Source organism: Pezoporus occidentalis, unplaced genomic scaffold (genome assembly GCF_034315485.1).
Source record: "Pezoporus occidentalis ecotype Australia unplaced genomic scaffold, CSIRO_AGI_Poc_V1 ctg35, whole genome shotgun sequence".
Classification (NCBI taxonomy): Eukaryota; Metazoa; Chordata; class Aves; order Psittaciformes; family Psittacidae; genus Pezoporus; species Pezoporus occidentalis.
Window position 1 is genome coordinate 1,749,929 of NW_026915483.1, and position 17,986 is coordinate 1,767,914.

The window sequence follows — 17,986 nt, forward strand, 5'->3', positions numbered from 1 at the left end:
AATTTGTCCCTTAAAAGCATATTAATGCAGGGAAATTTGCCACTTTACACCATGCAAACCTCCTCACACAGTTTGGTGACACTTTCAGTCTTTAATTTGCTGTTGGAAAAGGTGCTGAGCTGCACAGATTTCAGCCTTTAAGTAATTTGACATCTCTGTACAGGATATCACAGCAGCAGCAGCAGAACAGGAAGGTTTGATGTAGGTTTTAAAAGCATGGGTTTGGATCTCTTCCAAGTGTTTGTGCAGCATTCACATTCCCTATTACTCCCCAAGTATTTTTGTTGTGAGCAGTATCTTTGAGGTTAGATGCAAAGATTTCTTCTTCACTAAGAAGCTTGATCCTGCACTGATATTAAGCTCTGTGTATATATACATACAAATAAATACTTCTACCTGTAAGTGGTGTTTAAGAGGATGATAATAGCAGTAGAATTGCTATGGAACTGCCTCAGCCTATTACTTACATAGATCATGTTCTTTGTAATGATGCTAGGACACTACTAATTTTAAATAAATTATGAGAATGATCAGAAGAATGGTCAGCTCACTGAACAAAAGTAATTCTCCTGCATCCTGGTTTCTGTGATTCACAGGAACATCTTACTGCTGTGGTCTTGGGCAGTGCTCTGAACACTGAAGAGATACCACAGAGAAGCAGAAACAATCCTGTTTAACAGCAAATCAAGCTGCAACAGGTAGTCAGTGTCATAGGACGGAATTCATCACATTGCAGGCTTGTTTCTACCACCCCCCTCAGCCAGGGTAGAAGCTCATCTTACAGAAAAGTTCTATTTCAGCAGGTGCTTTGCAGCAGCTGGTGCCTGATCCCAGCAAAGCCCTGGTATGGAACAGGGACAGCCACTCTGGTCCCACAGGGCTGATGCATCTCTTCCCACCTGGTGTTGCCTTGAGGTCTGCACATGCCCTGGCTACAAGGGCATCCCAGCTTATAGCCACACTAGTGCTGGGGTTGCAGGGCACGTACCAGTCTTGGTGGAAGTTTCTCCACCTGCTCACACTCTGTGCATCAATCAATCAGATGTCTTTAGGACAAGTCCTAAACTTCAGCAGTTTTGCAGAGCCAGGCTTGGTTTCTCCATCAGGATTATGCTGAGCTTATTTCCTCTAAACAGCAGGTTTTGAAGAGCAGGGCTGAAACACTGTTTGAACACTCACTTTATTGGCCTCACTGGAGTAATCTTTGGCAAGCTGATTTACTGAAGCCGTTTTACTGTGTGTAGAGCTGAGGGACCAAGCCTTATGCCTCCCTGGCAGATCTTTGGGCTGCACGGGCAAAAGAAAACAGCTCCAGTCAGGCGTATGGTGTTACAGTGTGATGGGGGGAGTAAGAATGAACAAAAAAACGTGGTCCTCAGGTGGGCTGGGAGTGAGGTGGGGAGACACCAGGCTGCACAGGAAAGCCTGGCTCTGTCAGAGCCACCAGGACTGAACCTAGCTGGGGAGTTCATCTCTTTCAGAGCTCCTCAAGTGACCTGATTGCTTGTGATCTTGGGCACTGTGTTGTCCATGCACAGCACTCTGTGTGCTCAGTGCTGCCTGTGCACTATGCCATACATGCACCATGTTTTATGTGCACCATGTTGTATGTGCTCTGTGTTGTATATGCATGGTACTGTATGCACACTGAACTGTATGTGCCCTGTGTTGCATGCTGCATAGGCACCGGGTTGTGCACACACCATGTTGTACATGCACTGTGCTGCCTGTGCCATGTCTACTACATGCATAGCAGCCCCTGTTTGATGCCCAGCCACAGTATTTGTGGAAGCACAGCTGGCAAAAGCACAATGTGAAAACCACAAGCAACAGCTCATGCTAATGAGGATCAGCCATAGGAGGGTCAGCACCATGACTGAGGGCAGGACAATGTTTTACAATGAGTAGATGGACATAGAAATAACTAGGAAGCCAAATAACTTCAGTGACATTTGCAAGGAGAATGAAAGAGTTTGCTCCCTGGACTGATCCAAATTTCCAAGCACATCTCCAGATGGGACAACAGCCAAAATACTCCCTCCAGGGAGGCCAGAAATGGCAGAGCAGGGAAGCAAAACAGCATTGCTCACTACATTTCAAGCAGCTGGAAAAAGGCTAATATCAGTTAAACCCTACAGCTTAAAGTGCAGCGGGAGGTGAGGAGCTCTTCAGCTGGAAAAAACTGCCTGCAGACTCCCCAGTCACTGCAGGAGCCAAGCATTGGTATCGCCATGCAGGCAAGCTGCCCCTTGAGCAGGCTTTGTGCTGTGCCTCTCCCTGCAGAATCCCACTGCGATTCCATGCCTGTGAGTGCACAAATGTGTCCTCCACCACAGACAGTAAGGACGAGTCCCAGAGGGCTGCTCCACCCTTACGCAGGAGGTGAGGGCTTGTACATACCCCTATGTGATCAGATAATCAGAGGCAGGTAGGCAAGGACACCTCCCTGCGTAATGGGAGGAAGATGCCCAGCCTTCTCTGTCCTGCGATGACACTGCCTAAGCAGAAATCAAAGGATACAATCAAAGCTTTTTTGGCCACAAGTGATGAGAACAGATTTTGAGGTTGACTGCAGCCTCCCAGCCTGAATCTGATCCTGTAATTCCTGACTGAACACGCCTCAGATCAGGATCCCTGATGCACAGCCCTGCAGTGGGGGTGAAGCTGGAGTATCGACACAGCCTCTTAAATACTGTCTTTATTAAACATCATTTGCCATCTTTTCAGCCTTTTGTCTGGGTTCAGCTCCCATTTTATTGACCCATTTTCTGCTAAGTGACAGTGTCATGTACTCCCCCTGAACAGACTCATGTCAAGGCTCTGGTTAAGTCACTTCTTAAGAGGCAATAAATTAGACTGAAGTACCAAAGATGCTAAGCTCAGGATTGTTCTTGAATGCTCGTCTGGTTTCCTTGCACTGTTTTATGGAAAGCTCTATAGCACTGCAGGTACACCTTTCTTTCATATTATGTTTCCTACATAGGAGATAGAAGCCTTCTCTGCCTAAAAATATATAAACCAATAAAAGTATCATGTTTATTTCTAGCCTTCCTAATGCCCTTCATCTCTTAAAAGTCTTACAGTTGTAGACAAGTTAGAGAAAGAAAGCTCTCGGAGGGCTACTTACCTTAATGATGGCTGCCCTTTTTGCCTCTGAAATAGAAAGTGGATGAGTAGGTAGATATTGCGGCAGTTTATCAAGCCCTCTGAGAGCATATGTCACAGCATCCATAAGCCTTTTGCTACCTAATTTCCCATGGTAATCCATGGTCCCCCCAGCAGATCACTGTCCCTGCAGCCAGGGAGGGCAGGGAGAAGCAGGCTGGGGAGCCCTTCCCAACTTCCCTTCCACTGCCACATGGAGTCTGAATCTTGAGAGAGGGCTCCAAAACTCCACCATGCTCAGCATCTATTGAGGGGCATTCAGAGAGCATTTATAGAGGAGCAAATTCATTATTTACTGTTTCAAATGCTCATGTAATACCTTCGGGGTGTTGCACAGGGGATGTGCAGACTGTGTGAGGAGATGGGGAGAGCATTTCAATGCTGACACCGTTTCCCTCACAGGGAACTGCGATACATTCCCCACAGTGCTGATATTTGCAGTCTTTGCTGGTTTATTTTCTACCCAGAATACAAATCTTCATGTACTCCACTCTGAGAGCTTCTCCCATTTCTGCTTTGCTCTGGTCAAAGAACAGTGCTGGGACATTTTTCTTGTCATTTGTCTATTTTTGCCTGCCTTTTCTTACATGTTCTCTTCTTGCCCATAAATCCCCTTACATGCAGCTGGCTGTGTCTCAGCTGCTCAGGACTGAATGCAGGTTGGTGTTTGAAATGACAGCTTGGAACTGGACCAGTCATGGGAACAGCTGAGACCACAAGCAATCCTGAGACCACAGGGAAAAAAGAAGGCAATTGCTGCTGCCTGGGGTTTACAGGTACCACAGGGGCCTTGGCAAACCACTCTTTTCATACAGACACATACATCCCATCTGTAAAAGTAACCAGGGGATGAAGTAATCAAGGAATGATCCAGCCTCTGAAAATACAAATGCAACATATATTTTTCACAGATCTGGCAATACTCCTCATTTTTTTTTTGCCTTTAAACATAAATCCAAGCACTTCTCTATATTAATAATAAAGAATTTCTTGATTGCAGTCCATTAGAGGCTTCATTGGTGTTCTTGGTGCAGAAAAGCTTTGGGTAATTAACTTACAAAAATCTGGTACTAAAAAGGGTGTATATTAGATAGAAGTTTAATAATGCTGCACAGAAAAATGAATCTTCCCTTAATGATATACTGAATTTGTCCAACAGTTTTAAAGCATTTCGAAACCTAATTTAATCTGATGAGGATGAATATGAGTAAACAAAACATGAAATCTAGCAAGCAGCTGCCAGTCATACGAACACCCTGTCCCAGTAGCTTTGTGTCCTTCTCATTTCACTGGTTTCAGCAGAGCTTTCTGATGGGTTGCACAGAGTCAGTGTCACACTTCCTGTGTGATGCTGGGGCAGGAGAAGGCAGGACCACTGAAGCACTCACCTTTTCTATCCTTTAATTTCCACCTTATTCTATGACACTATGATATCTGAAGTTATACATTTGAATGCTTGGTAGTTTGCTAATATACTGTGCTGTAAACTTTAATATCTCCTGAAGGCAGATATTACAGCCTGTGGCCTGTTTTGAGGCAATAAAGCAGAGCAGAAGAAATTCCCAAGCTCTGTTGTTTCCCTGTCTCCAGCCCACGTGGCCACGATGTTAAAACTGCTGTGATGCTGATCACAGCACAAAGGCTGTTTCAGTGCAGGGAAGCAATGGAGGAAGCAGGAGACTGAACTGCGAACAGGAGTCTGCAAAAGAGGAAAGAGTGGAAAGGCTGATGGGCCATGGCCATCCCATTAGCTCTGCTGCAAGCGCCCTCTGAGCCTCCAAAACTGCTGGCTTCTTGCAAACAAGGACCATCTTCTGCAGTCACAGCATAACATGTACTTCCAGGCTACGGTCAATCTCCTTTTATGATAGGAAACTTAAATGTGTCCGATAGCTCCTGCCTCAGCAATCTTGATTTGTCTCCTTACCTATGAAAGGCCACTAATAGAGATGGAGGTGTTGATAATAACATCTCCAATGTCATGGAAGATCTACTGCATCCCAAAAGCCACCACATTTCACTCGCTTCTGCATTGTGCTAGGACACTTCATCTGACAAGACATCTCTTCTAACCACAGAGCACATCCTATATTGCATCCATAGCTTGAAGTGCCTAGGGAGAAATATCAATGGAAAAAGCTTTGTCAAACTGCAAGATACGATCCATTTATGTTTGACTTTTCCCGAGAATCTTTACATTTCTGGATTCAACCATGCTGACATTCATTTCCACAGGAAATCTCCAATAAACCAGAGTATCTGATATTAATGTGATTGACCTACTGGCCCTGCTGAAGCTGCAGGCAAGTAAGTGTACATTTAATCAATTTTGCTGTGTATGCAGAGGTCATCGGTGTGAGTGGGCTCCTGGAGATGCTGTTCAGTTAATTCTTCTCTGTAGATTTTAGATCCTGATATCCTGAGAATGCAAAATGTCCAACAGATGTCTTGCTACAAGAGGCTGTTTCAAAGGACCTTGGTGCTGCAGATGCACACAGTGCCATGTGTTTTGGAAATGTGGCTTTTTCCCTGCCCCTGGATACTGTGAGCATCCCTTCACCTGCCAGTTGGTCACTGCAGAGAGCACACTCAACACTGCTGGCTGCAGAGTGAGATATGGTTGACCACATGAGAGGTTTTGGCGTAAAGAGAGAAGAGCAACATTGTGGAGAAGCTCAGTGGTTGGGAAATTCATGGGCTGGCATACAAGACGAGGAAGATGCTTGTGAGGCCTTGCTTTAGTAGAATGCTTTTTTGTATTTAACACTTAAGGAAACTTAGCACAGACTCTGGTTGTGGTTTTTGCTTAATATGATAATTTTAATGTGAGAAATCAGAGTTGATGCTTGTGGAGTGACTGTACTTTACCCAATACCAGCCTGATCTGATGGCCAGCTATGGATAGAAAAGGCCCAGCATGATCCTCCATTTGTTAATATGGCACCATTTTCTATGTCATTCAAACTGCAAGTTCCTAGGGACTGTTTTTATGTTTTGCATTTATACAGAGCATCACACAAAGCTATTACTAGAAAGTAATTACAACCTAGTGACATAAATTAGAGGAAAACTACTTACTTGGCTCCTGTGTGGAACAAGTAGTTATCAAAGTGGGTAGCAATGTCATGGAAGACTAAAATTTCTCAGGGATATAATATGTTATTCTCCATTTATTCATAACCTAATGTGGTTTTTTTTCTGGCAAAAAAAAAAAAAAAAAAATCAGACTGTGAAGCATGAAAGAAATTAATGCAATTTGTTTTAAACAATCTGAGCAAACAGCAAAGAAAAGCATCTCCATCAGAGAGGAGGGTGCTGCCTGCATGGTTTGCTGGCCTTCATCTTCTGCTGAAGTCACCAGCAGGGAGTGTGACCAATACACAGCTATCCAGATGAGCAGAGGTTTTCACTGGGAGCTCATTGTTAGAGCAGTGCACAGAAAACCTGCAGTGCCTGTACGTGGGGAGGTGATTAAAAGGGGAGTTCCCTCAAGGCTGGCACAAGTGTTGGGTACAAGCCCCTAGAGTCTGGCTGAGACTCAAGAGGAGATGCAGCATCACGGAGAAGAGATACTCAGGACAACAGACGCCAGCCCTTGCAAACCCAGCCCCAGGTCTAGGTGGTCCAGGGAAGGCAGCAGCCCCAGGGCAGCCATCTGAATGCTGGCTGGGCTGCCAGGTTTCCTTGCTCATCTCACAAAGTTTTTAGCAGAGCCACCAGAGAGGTGACCACTCTTCCTGAAGGTAGACAACACGCCTCCAAATTGTCACCTAAATTAAGAGCTTCCTGTCAACCTTCCTTCCTCTTTCAAAATCCTACCACTAAGAGCATTGCATGGCTCTGACAGCAGCAGCTGGGCCAGACACGTCCTTAAAATTGGCCATAGGATGACCTCTAGTAATGTAGGTCTGTTACCTGAAGGCAGAAGCACAAACAACTGAGAATACATGCTGCCTGACCAGCAGAAAACGCTCATCAATTGACAAGTTAGCCCCATGCAGAAAAGCCAAGGTGAGAAAGCCCTAGCCCAACGATCCCAGCAATGAGGAACTGCATTTTTGGAGCACCGTCTTTAGAGCAATAGCTGCTTCTCCTGCGAGTGTACTTATTCTCCCAGCCCATCAAATGTATTCCTTTGACAGAGGAGTAGAAACTTGAGATGAAAGCATGAGAAAGTGTTTGGAGAGGGCTGTCAGAAAACAGGCATCTCTGTGTACCTGTCAGCACCCACTGGAGCTCTAGAGTTTATTTCAGCTAATGCAAAGACAAGTGGCATCCAACAGAGCAGTATTTGCTCTCAGGCAGAGAGGAATTAACTCCAGGACAGAGCTATAGCCATTCCTCCAGGAGGAAAAGCTCGAGTGTTCATCATAACTCATGGAAAGCTGGAAAGAAACCTCAGCTGGTCACACATCCATTTGGTACATTGGAAAAGCCAGTTTTATAATGCAAAACACTTCTCTACCAGGGCAAACTGTGAAACAGAACCCAGAAATACCTCTGTAGGCTCCTGCAACCAAAGCCTCTGAAAGCCCCAGTCCCACTTCTGGCAAAGGATCCCCAAGTTGGTTACAGAAATCAAACATGTCACAGAGAAACAATGAAAGGAGCAATGTTTGCATCCACACAGAAAACAAACAGAAAAGGGTAAAGTTGCAATTAGTGTAATTTGGAAATTAGAAACTGGATAAATTAGATAAGGGGAGGAAAATAATACAAGAGACAGGCTGCAGCTCCAGAGAAAAGAGCAGTACGAAAAAGTCTTTAAAATATATTAGGGATGAAGCGAAGCCAAACAATGTCTTTGGACTGTGACCAAATTGAAATTATAGAAATGGCAATAATTATGCAGAAAGGCAAATGTTTTCAATGAACAAGTATTCCTGTTCTGAATGTGGGGAGAAAAACAACCACAAATGATGCATTCCCATCAGATGATGATGATACAACAATTTGCATAACAGAAGTTCAGGGGGTAGCATGCAATTGTTACAAGAGCTAAGCATCTTCAAATCAGCAGTTGAAATGATTTGCATAGAAGTGCTTTGAAGAGAACTTACTGGGTTTTCTGGGTCGCTAATGCTGGTTTTGCAGAGCTCATAGAGTACAGGCAAAATTACAGCAGAAGGAAAGCTGCTATTTCAGGGGAAGTGGAAGGACTGGGATATAGACAGGCCTGCTGAGCTTTGATCATGGGGAGATAATGCATCCCAGACAATGAGAAACAACTTCAGAGATTGAAAAAATAGGAAGGGATAATATCATTAATGCCCATCAATGGGGGCTGATAAGGAATAGATCTTCTAAAACTAGCTGTTTTTTTTTAAATGAGATTACAATTATGCTTAATAAAGGAAATAGTGTTGATTTAAGCTTGTGTAAAATATTTGACTTAGTATTCCACAAGAAGCCGGTTCAGTACAAAATCAACACAGCACACAAAGTGAATTAAATACAGGCTAAAAGAATTACCTGTCAAAGATAAGTGGATGGGTGTATGCTTCAACAGAAATTACTGCTTGGCCTCAAGGCAGGCAATATTTTACTGGATACCTGGGAAAAAAACAAAAACACATGAAACCCCATTGGATCTGGCTGGACACTGCCCCATGCTGGGATGAGTGGTGAGCAATGGAGAAGTCCCTGATGCTTAGCTGAACTTGTTGAAACACCCATGTTTTCTTTAAGTTATAGGCAAAGTATAAGCTGGAAGAGACTGTGGCACTTGTGCTTAGCAAGAATGGGTGAGATCAGCAGATCAGCTTCTCAGAGAGAGATCGGGGGCCAAAGATAGGTTATTAGGTATAAAATGGCTAAAGGACTAATAAAGGGGTGCTGAAACGCGGTGCAGTGGGAGGACTGCTGGCTGCAGCACCATGCTCCTGAGTGGATCTGCCCTCAGTGCAAATGTTTTCACCAGGTTTCCCAGTGAAAAGCAGGATCTTTCATTAGAGCAATGACACAGCTGGAGACTGACCGCAGCCACTACTACTGGGACCCCACCTATTGAACCAAGATATTTCTTTTTCCATCACCAAGTTCAATGGTTCTCTTTTTTAGTGGTTACTTCAGCGCAACAAAACCTGTGTCTCATCTCTTGGAGAAGGTTCAGTTTGGTGTAGGCAGATTCTTCTGTCTTTCCCCCTCCCTCTCTTTCATAAAGCAGTTTCTTCTCTCCCATGATCAACTGCTAAGCACCTCATCACACATCACTTAAGAGCTGGCACATGTAATGATTTTTCAGTCATTTGGCTTCCACACAGGAATGATGGATTTCAGGTTAGTTCTCCTTCTAGTAGCTGATGATGGCTGAAGTGCTTTAGGATGTATTTGCATCTCTGCAGCTCATTTTGCACAGGCTTTGGATCACTAGCTTCAGATCCTCGCTGGGGTGGGTCCAGGCACCCTGGCACCAAAGGCTTGAATGCACTTCACCTGGGTGATGTGCAGCCAAGCAGGTGCAGCCAAGGTGAAGAGCCTGCTCTCCATACCACCACAGCACATCCATCCCTTGGGAACACAAGGTTTACAAAGTACCCTCTGGAGCCATGTCTTCATATACATCTTCAAGTCTTCTCTTAAGCTACTGAGAGCTGCAAAGAGCTGGTAAGAAAAGCAGCAGCTCTGGTCCTTCCTGTTGCAGAGAGAGGGCTGGAGCTACTGCATCTCAATCCCTGCCCATGCTGGAGGGAGGCCATCTCACTGCAGCGGCTGTGGTCTCATATCACAGCTGCATTGCTTATGCTTTCTGACCTCTCATACTGCTGAGTGCTATACAGGGAACCAGCCTTTCACTTCATTGCTACTGTGGGGACCAAAAACACTGAAGTGCAGCTGTTTATTGCATTTCTAGTGCATTCACACAACCTTCATACCAGCAAATACCTTTTTGGGGTGAGTGCCCGTTAATTAAAAATGAAATTAAGAATAAACCAGTGTGTACAGTCACTGAAAATAAACTGAATCAGCCCCTGGCACCAACATAGAGGTCTGACAGCTAATGGGGTGCTCACTTCACCCCCTGACTGCATGTTGGGTGCCAGTGCAAAGCTGGGCAGTGATGGGACCAGCCCTGTGCAGAGGTGACACAGTCGCTGTCTTGGAGCACACAAGTGGATTTCAGCAAAGGCAGGCCTGTGCAGATGCCTCTGCCAGTGGGAAGGCAGAGAAGAAAGGCAATTAGAGCCATTATTAATCACTTGTGGACTGACTGATTACATGGCATTAATAAGGAGGGAGTAGTGATGAAAAACCTTACACCAACCCAGCTGCCTTTGCCTTTACCTCACTGGGGACTTGCTGTGCTCCCTGTGCAGTGGTGAGCAGGTAGGATGCGGAGCTCCGTGAGGAACAGGGACAGTGGCTCTCACCCTGTCCTCAAACAAAGCCATGGGACTGCGGGAGCACCCCAGAGCCAGTTGGGACTGCTCTACTCCTTCCAAAAAAAACCAACCCACTGCTATGAGGCACCTCAGGTACTGGCCATCCCATGCAGGGTGCCCTGGAATCAAGTCCTCTCACAGCACATCCTTCCCTCTGTGCAGTTAGTTATAGGGATGCTTCAAGATGCATGGGCTCAACGTCAGTCCTTGATGTGTTCATGGAATTAGGGCTGTGCCAGAGGCAACTGACAATGCTGAGCTCCCAAAGTAAAAATCTCCCCAGAGTGATGAGAAATTACTTTTCCAGTTCTTTTCCCCTAGCTGAACATGGCACAGAGATCAGAGCCTAAAAGCAGAGACAGCTCTTAAACAGATTTCCCAAATGCAAAAGTATCTGGTGGTTGTTTTGACTGAATGAAAGGTTTGCATTGCTCAGCCACACAGGAGGCCACAGTGCTTTGACAGAAACAGTTACTTTAAGAAACGAGAAAAACCTAAATATTTGATACTGTTTCTTGGAAGCAATGATCAGAGATTTTATTTATATTTTTAAGCGATGCTGAATTATGTACTCTGTGATAAATACTACTTTGAAAGTGATCTGGGAAAACAAACGAAGAACAAATGACTTAATGGAGAGCCCCAAAAGCTTTCCTGCAGAGCTGTTACTTCTCATCCTTTGCACAAGAAAAAGTCTATTTAAAGTTTCTATTTATGATGGCACCCAGACGGCTTTATCTGAGCATATGAAGCACTTCTTGGTTTCATCTGTCAATGGCTGCCGCTGAAATCAAAGGCTTTACCGGGGGCAAACCTGTTGTGCTGCTTTATTACATATTAGTCATCTCTCACTCTCCTCCAGCAGCTGAAGATCAGTGTGACTTGTCCCCAGCGCTGTGCTGCTCCCACGCCTTGCCAAAAGGGTATTTCCTTTTGATTAGATATTAGCTGGAAGCAGCTCGTCTGCAGGATCTTCTTAAACATCACTAACAAAGCAGGAGTTTGCACAGATCCCTTGGGATAGGGTGAAGCGCCCAGCTCTGCTCCACTGGAGCAGCCCGGGGCCTGATGCACACAGCAGAGTCTCAAATAGAGTCCCAGCTCTTCAGGGGGTTGCTCTGATACATAAGTAATAAGAAATACGTACAGTGCCCAGCCAGCCCAGCAGCCAGCCCCATGCACTGACCAGTCTCTTGAGGTTCTCATGTCAGAACTAACTTCTGGCTTTGATGCTGTTCCTGTGGGAAGCTTTCTGCAGCAGAGCATCTCTACATGAACAAGAGCCACTTCACCTTGCACAATCTGGAAGCCAAGGGAGACAAGGAGTCTTACTAAAGGGATGAGAGGACAGCAGCACACGGCACACCCCACAACACCATGTCCACTGGGAACAGCGGTGCCACCACCTCCTGCTGCTGGGCAGGTGAGCAGGGACACTGAGCTGGAAACACAGGATTCCAAGGTGTTGTATTAACCTCTGAGCTCAATTTCACCGTTACCCCATGCAACAAGCGTCACAGGAGAACACCTCTATTCCTTCTCCTTCCTCAAAGAAGTAAGCCAAAGCAACTATGTCCCTGAGCTGGTCTAGAGATGCCTCTGCTCTTCTCTACCTTATACTCAAGTGTCCTGGATGCTGTGAAGGTGGGGAATATGCTTTGCAAGAGAAAGCTAAATATCTGGTATGCGGGTGGGCCAGAGGTGGCACTGGGGTGTTTGAGCCTGATTTGGTGTTCTGGGATAAGGGTTCCTTTGTGCTTGATGGCTTCAGATCTGCATCTAAAAAGCAAGTCCCCTTCCTCTGTTTTTATGCAGTTCAGAGATGGGCATGAAGCCAGACAAGATGGAGCTGCAGCATCTTATCTTCTCACTGAGCTGCTAGAGCTGCCTCTTTTCTCATGTTCTTTCACTTGCAGAGAAAGGCTCCTAGCACATGCCAGGAACCTGTCACAGATGTTCTTTGGAGCTCATTTACACTTACATGTCTTGTCCATAGGCAACCTTGCAATTAAATGGAGTGATATTTTCCTCGCTGAATATGAAACCTGTCTGTCAATGTCTGGTGGCTGACACTCAGAGACTGCCAGCCCCACACACTGTGTCCTTTGTCCCCAGCAGAAGATGCTGAGAAAGTGAAGTCAGGCAGCATCCAGTGCACCATAGCTTTGTTCCCACTTTGAGAGCAGAGCAGGAAATGTGTAAGGATGTACGAAGAGACAGCATTTTACAAGTTTACAGGCACACGGCATGGGCAGCTAACAGCAAGAGATGGATGGAAGTCATTGTGCAGAAAGAAAACTATGACATAGCTGCCATCCCAGGAACAAGCTGGACCTGTTGTGAACAGAGAAGGGCTTACAGGTGATGTGACAGTTGGAGGCTGCCTTGGGCACAGCAATCATGAAGTGATAGAGCTTTTGACTCAGAAAAGGAGGGGGCTCAGCAGAACTGCCGCCTTTTTCTTCTCAGACACAGCCTGAGCACCAGGACTTGATTGGATCTACAGCAACCCTGAGCAGCTCAGTAGGAGGGGTGCAGCTGGAAGTAGAACCTGTATGTAATATCATTAGGTCACTAAAACTACAAGGCAGACACTTGTGCATAGGAATAGCACCACTGAAGTCAATGAGGCAATGTAAGTATTTACGCGGCAGTAGCTTTAGGTGCAGACAGTATCAGTTTCTACATTACAGTCCTATAAGCCCCATTTTGGCATCAGAAAGAATTCAGGAACTGGGCAAACTTTGCACAGTTATTGCAAGGTATTTCCCCTACCTTTATAAAAGTATCATAACTGTAAGGAATTTTGAAATTTTTTCTTCTCCATAACAAAATACCCCCAGAGTGCAAGTGAGATGTATTTTGGGGGTTACCATTGTGCTGGGGAATGACAAGGAATGACATGCAGGAGAGACAATGCAGTGACATTATAGTGTGAAAATCTATCAGCCTAAAGGTGCTGAGCATCCATACCACATATGCACACCAGAGGGACAGGCAGCTGGTCCAGGGGGCTTGGGCTGACTGGGCATTTCCATCAGAGATGCGATGGAAATGGACATAAAGTACCTCAGCAGGAGGCTGTGCCAGTGGTGTATTAAGAGCGTGCAACAGCCAAGGGTGGGGAACATTAGTTTCACTGCCCCCTATTCACATTCTGCAGATATATCCTGCCAATAACCTCAGACCCTTATCAACCTGTCTCTCTTTTCATATAGGATTTATTAAAATACCAGAATCTCAGAGCTGTTCTTCAGAGATGAAGCTTATCATCAATCCGGGCGGAAATCAGACGGGTTTCTGTGCTCACAGGCAGCAGCCATGCCCAGCAGCCCCCATGAAGTTTTCCTATCACAATGCACTGATGGAGGGGGCAGGGTGCTGCTGGTGAGCATGAAAAAGCAGAACCAGCCTCTTCAAGACTTTAATAAAGTCATCACTAACAGGGAAACAACATAGCAGATGTCTACCTGAAACTAAGATTCGGGGTAGATAGATGCGTGCAAAGGCATACACATTTTCTGGCAATCATTGCATATTACTGAATGTTCTCAAAGATGCTCCTTTTTTATTTTAACAATTTGGGTGAAGGCTTGTCCTTAGGATGGTGGCTTTTTCCCAGGGGGCTGAAGATGTTACTGCTCTATTTGTTGCGCTGAGAAAAAAATTAACGCATAAAATGGGGTTTGAACCAACATTTTCTGAGTGATTCAAAGTAATCGTAGTGCTTTGGATCTTCAGGAGTGCTTTGGGTTTCTGGGCTCCTACAGTTTAGAGCGATTTAAAATTAATGGAGTACTTAAAGTTTTTAAGAGCACTTCAATTTGCAAGTGATCAGGGTTCAGGGATTCGGAGAACAAAGTCATTTAAAATAACTGGAAGGGCTTTTCAGAGTGTTTATCGTAACTGTGGCATAAACAGCACCATGTTCCTGGGCTGCCAGCACTTCCATTGGATCCTGTGTGCCATGGGGTTTGCTCTCTCCAACAATAAACTCCTCAATAAAATCACCTGGCTGATCAGGGCCTCTTAAAAGCCAATCTGTGTTTCAAACAGCCAAAAAGCTGTGTATGCTGCAGAAATACAACAGGAACAGGGGCACAGGGGCATTTATAGTCATACCTAAAGGTGTGTAGATACACAGCCTAAAAAAAACCTGTTCCTAAACACAGCAGTTTAAGTTAAAAAGCAAAACTAATAGATCTTACAAAAACCCAAATAAAACAACTCTTTGAGATTTCCTGGAACAATACACTTGCGAAGGTGTTTTCTCATGCCAGGAGGAAGCTAGATACACTGATAAGGGGTCATTTGCAGAAATTACATCTAATACAGCTCCTCAATTGAGTATTAGAGCATTTCCTTGCATGTCTATTGAAACTTGTGACTAAGAAATTACTTCTCAGTTGTTCATGACTGTAGAAGGAAAGATGGCACACTGAAATTACAGCTTTCTTGTCAATGTGCTTGAACAGGTCATTTTTCAGCTGAAAGCAGACATCAAAGTTCCTTTTCCAAAGTGTTATTCAAAGGAGTAAATGATGTGGAGAAAAGATCCGACAGCAGAAAGGAAAATAATATATGCAAGCTTTGCACAGTAGTTTGAGACAAGGCAGGTGCCAAAGGAAGAGCTAGGCTTGACTCCCCATTTGACATCTCTAAAGGTTCAAATTTTGGATGTTTGTTAAGCAGGCACTTAACAAACCTTGTCAAGAACTCATAAGCGAATTAGTCTCAGAAATAACTCAGACCACAGAAAGTGACCATGAACCTCAGCACAGCGAGTCCTTCAGCCCACGAGTGTGGTTTCTGAACATGGCAAGAGAAGAGGAGGAGGATGAGAGGAGGATTTTCCTGCTAAGAGAGCACTGGAGAGGCAGAAGGGATCAGCTGGAAGAATCAAACTGTTCAGCAGACCTCCCCAGTCTTGGAAACATGGAGAGAAAAAGGTGAAATAAATAGAATTTCAATGAGATTTTCTAAAGTTTCTCATCACCAAACCACATATTCTTAAGATAGAAAATAAGAGGATAAAAGCACAGCAGAGAAAACCTCAGCTGGTAACCAATATTACTATAGCTTTTCCACCCCCTCCCCAGGTCAATGCTATGGAGCTACCACCATGTCCTGCTTTTGAGATGGAGCCTAATTTATGGGAAAGCAATCACCTGAGTTTGCCTGCACTAGCAAAGTGCAAGCATAGGTGAGTTTCTTTTCTAGCAAAGCAAGCATAGGTGAGTTTCTTTTCCCAAAAGGCAGTCAAAGACCCACCAAATACATCCAAACAGATGGATTAAAGCCAACAGATTCTCTATTGAGCACTGTGTACAAACCAGCTATATGTGAATTCTCATGAGGAAAGAAACACTGAACTGGAGCACAGCCTCCCATCAAGCAGCACCAGGAACCCTGCCATCAGGCCTTGCATGGTCCCAGACCCCGGTGGAGCACATACCTGATAGCTGCTGGCCTTCAGGAGCAAAACAAATCCACCTCCCAAGAGTCAAGATGATGATTCTCTTTGGCAGCTTGGCAAAGGAGGCACCTCTTTATGTGAGCCATGGTAGACATGCAGCTTCTGCAGCCCAGCACAGGGAGACGGAGAGCACCAAGTGGGGAGTCATAACGGACATCTCTCCTATACCTACATCAGTGCTGTCTCTTTGCCCTGCTCTTTCACCATGAGCATAGCATGGTCAGGCACAGGAGAACATCACTGAGGCACCTATCTCTAGAAAAAGGGATGAAAATGGAGGTTGCCTGATCTTTAAATGGTTCCAACATCCCGGTCCCACCCCTTCCTAATTTGCACCTGATTATCAAGCTACCTGAAGTTAATCACTCACTATTAAACGCTACAGTATCAAATAGCAGCAATATGTGCCTTGTTAATTAATAAATGTGCTCACAGGGAATATTGCTGCCCTCTGGAAGACTATGATTAGGTCTGTTTATTTCCCATGGTCTTGGGAAATAGCTTAAAATTCAGCAGTGCTGCTTTTAAAGTGCTACAGGTAGCTGTAATAAAGCTTATCTATCCTATGTCATGAATGATGAGAATAGCGGGGCCTAGATTCTGCACCTGAAAATGTGAGATACAAATATGGTATATATAAATGTGAGATAAAAATGTGAGATACATTAGTTATGGCATATGATACATAAGTCTACATGATGTAGAGGGAAAAACCTATGTCTGAGACGCAAATGTGCAGTTTGTGGGATATTGTAAACTGCCAGCATATGGAAGTTGTGAGCAAGGAAGGACAGTGTAAATGACTGCTTGGTGCATGGGCTGTTATTACAATTAACAAGTACCTTCAGCTTTAGGGAACTTGATGGAAAGCCTCTATAGGATAAAGAATGCAATTATGTCTGGAAAAGGCAATCGCATATCCTGCAGAATAATTTACAAGGATGTTAACTCAATAGGCAAATCATAATTGAGAAGCTTTATGTGTTGACTTTTTAATGTCTAATTATACCTCTATTTCTATCAGTTACAAGTAAGAGTCATAGAAGTGGAGGCAAAATGCTTTTTAAAGAGATTTCTCTGGTTTTTAAAAGAGCATTTCAAAAAGGAATGTGAGATGAGAGCTTGAATTACCAAAGGGGTATAAGAAGCGATGAGAAGATGGAGCAAGAGCTTTATAAATCAAAATATAAGCATAGTATAACAGAATATTTTTGATATTGAGATACCTGACTGTAAACTTGGTTTCCCTGTTGAAATCAAGTACTTAGTGTTCTGCTTTCCCAAACACAAACAGCAAACAATTGGTTCTAAATTTGAAACAGTTCTTGTATGATAGACTTGGGCTTTCTGCTCTTCAGGAACATATGAGAAGGCCATGTTAATCAGCCAGAAACACTGCCACCCTTCTTTTCAGTCTCCATTGAATGGAGCCCTTTGGGGTTTTCCCAATCTTGCTAGGGTACAGGAGCTCCACTGGAGTGAGGATGGAGTGATGGACCCCAGCATTACCAGGAACAGTAACGCTGCAGATGACCTCTTATCTATCCCTTCCATCCTCCCGCATGCTCCAACTGAAAGGGTGGCCAATGCCCAACACAGGACATCTGTCCTTATAGTGTCTGTACATGCTCTGCATCTTGCAATGACCTCAATCTGCTCCTGAGGACTATCCTGGAGGTACACACAGTGCTAGGACTGGGGAAAGCAGTCTGCCTTCCCTCCAGCTCCTTGCAAAACCAAAGCATCTCTGTGCACAGCCAGATCTGAGCTAAGCTCTCGTTCCTCTATCCATATCATCACTGCTTTTACATGTGGGCTGGCACATCCCATGTGCATGGGGAACCTGGGAGCTAACCTGCTTTACAGAAACCCCACAAACTAGGGTGAGTTACTTACTTAGTGCCTGCTAAATAACAATCCTTTCAATGGGTGTGATTTCCTGATTGCAGTCTGGTTTTATTTC

General features: G+C 44.7%; 1 long non-coding RNA gene across 2 annotated transcripts; it reads right to left on the reverse strand.

Moving 5' to 3' along the window:
* Positions 1-4,621: 4,621 nt before the first annotated feature.
* LOC134169561 (uncharacterized) lies at positions 4,622-16,336 on the reverse strand. 2 transcript variants are annotated; one of them, XR_009966918.1, is made up of 3 exons: positions 16,003-16,336; positions 10,179-10,313; positions 9,192-9,758 (listed from the first exon to the last, which is right to left on the reverse strand). It is a non-coding gene; the product is annotated as an uncharacterized LOC134169561 (long non-coding RNA). The 2 variants fall into 2 exon arrangements; XR_009966919.1 differs by lacking the exons at positions 9,192-9,758; positions 10,179-10,313 and adding an exon at positions 4,622-8,718 and having other exon boundaries at positions 16,003-16,327.
* Positions 16,337-17,986: the final 1,650 nt, after the last annotated feature.